The sequence below is a fragment of the Montipora foliosa genome, chromosome 6 (genome assembly GCF_036669935.1).
Source record: "Montipora foliosa isolate CH-2021 chromosome 6, ASM3666993v2, whole genome shotgun sequence".
In the NCBI taxonomy this organism is placed as follows: domain Eukaryota; kingdom Metazoa; phylum Cnidaria; class Anthozoa; order Scleractinia; family Acroporidae; genus Montipora; species Montipora foliosa.
The window spans coordinates 38,765,795-38,768,294 of NC_090874.1; the positions used below are offsets into that span (position 1 = coordinate 38,765,795).

Sequence of the window (2,500 nt, forward strand, 5' to 3'; positions counted from 1 at the left end):
AATCTTGTTAGTACCTTATCGATTTCAAAAACAGTTAAATCTGTAATGTTCAGTGGAGCCCTTCGCATACAATGCGAGCCTCTCAAGCATAATATGTCGCAGCACAGACCTCAGTAAGGCAAATGAGACTTCGATGCAAATCCAAGACATTGTAGTACTATAATCCTCTCCCTTCTTGATTGATAAAAGTTCAGCCAGTTTACTGTGATACCTCTTGCATTCACCTGCCATTCCTCCGGTGGTAGTAAATACCAGTGGAATAAAGGAGCCTTTTTTGACTTTTAGCACCCTGCTGGCGTACATTCTCTTCTTCTCACTCTCATGCTGATGGTAAAATTGTTTTGCAGTAAGGCCTTTATAAGACTCTACGTTTATGTAACAAACTGTACCACAAAAAAAGGCAGAACCTTGCTGCTCCCAGAAGCCACAAGCATGAATGTTGAGCCAGGCTTTTGCTGCTCTGTTCGTACCGGGTGTAAGCACTTCTCAGTTTATCTCCTGAAGTACCAGCTCAATTTGGATGTCATTGATGTTAGTCTATCACTTTAATAGTACAGAATGTATGTACATGCACTTGATTTTGACTTCATTTACTGGCTTTACAATAAAGATCACAATACAACTGTACTTACATGTACATTTAATTAACAGTGAATGTAATAGATTATTTTCGTATTCCACATTAGGTTTACTTGAATACCGTAAATCCTGTATTATGCCCCCTGGGGGCTTATTTTTTCAAGCACTTTTGAGGGGAGGCTTAATAGAGAGGGGGGGGCTTAAAAGAGAGGGGGGGCTTAATAAATTTAGCGAAACGCAAAAATACCGTGGTATGAGACAGAGTAGACTTACGTGTTGTACAATTGAAGTCACTGGCAAAAGTATTTTAATGCACTTGTGGGAGCCTAAAAGTAACAAAAACAAAATTCTTATTCTTCAAAAATGCGCTTTTGGCCTCATGTTCTTCGGTAATTTTTATGAGAATGGTTACTTGTATTAATTTGTCATACACAACTTACAAACGAAAATCTCTGGAGAACTCCTCTTATATTTACATTTGTTATCTCTTACATGTAAATGTTTTATATAAACAGCCTTGAAATTTATGATACTATAATTCTACAGTATTTTGTAAAATGATAACCTAGAAAAAACAACGGAAAGTGAAATTGAAAAGTTAGAAACGTTATGGTGAAGATTCAATGTCAATGTCAAGGATTTCATCCTCATCATCCTCATCCAAAATAAGTTGTGCGACGTCTTCTTGAGCCATCTCTTCTTCTGCAACAGTAGTGCACTCAAAAGGATCGGTCTCTTCCTCCTCTTGGTGAAACGCTTGCAATCTAGGTAACAGACTTTGGCATGGACCATGCTTGATACACGTTATTTGATCATCCTCCGACCCATCAAGGTTAGACGATAATGCGCACACCTTAAATGACTTCTTAATTACCTCTGCGGTAACTTTTTCCAGGCTTCTAATACCAATGCAATCATTTGCTGTCGTGATGGCCCTTTCATATTTCCATGCGCTGTCACTTGGTGTTCGCTTTCTGCCAGCCAATTGTCATACATCTCTCTTAAATATTCTTTCATGGGCTTATTCCAACTTACATTACACCAGGGGCCTGGATAAACTTTGTGCAGCCACCAGGTATAATTACAGAATCAACTTTAGCTCTGTTGAGAATATCATTAACTTGAGGTGTTAGGTGAAAGGCTTTTTTTCCCCACCGTAAGCCATTGCAGTTAAGCAAACTGTTATTTTGGACTTCTCATGACCAGTAGATTCAGATTTACTGTGTGAGCACCACGTTTCTCCACTGTTGTGTTAGATATCATGTCATTCCACATGGCTGTCTCATCCATGGCAAAAATATTTTTTAACTCATAGTTCATCTTCATACGGAGTCGTCTCATCTTCAGGATATATGCACACAGCTTGTCAATCATTTGATCTGGACTTTTCTGGGCTTCAGTTGTGCGGCACCTCACACTCAATCCATTTCTATTCATGAACGTCTCAAGCCTGCAGTGAGCCTTGGCTAAATGTCAATTTGGTAATGTTCAGATCTTCATTCACCTTTTCTTCCTGGAACTTTGCAGCTTTGACCACGATAATTTTTCTTGAGACACGGAGACCTTTACTGCGTCTATCAAATATCCACTCTAACAAATTTTGTTCTATTTCTTCAGAGGTAAGATGTCTTCCACCTCCATCGAGCCGTACCACCAGACCTCTCAACCTCTAGTTCTTCTATTTGGTCTCACTTTTTCCTCCAGTCACGAATGCTGTTTCGATCAATTGTATGGATCATTAGAGCCTTATTAACTTTCCTCCTCTGAAAAGGGGGGGGGGGAGCTTATTTGAGAGGGGGGGCTTAATAGAGGATTTACAGTGATGTAATTCATTCCTCAGTTACAATTCTAATGTTCCTTCCAGTTTATAACATAATGTACCCAGAGGGTACATTGTGGGGCAGTGGACCTTTAACCCAAA

The 2,500-nt window shown here is 39.4% G+C and overlaps 1 protein-coding gene across 1 annotated transcript in view; it reads right to left on the reverse strand.

Moving 5' to 3' along the window:
- The window catches only part of LOC138007300 (arsenite methyltransferase-like), a 22,203-nt gene that overhangs the window by 14,059 nt on the left and 5,644 nt on the right, over positions 1-2,500 (reverse strand). The gene's annotated exons all lie outside the window — the stretch shown is intronic.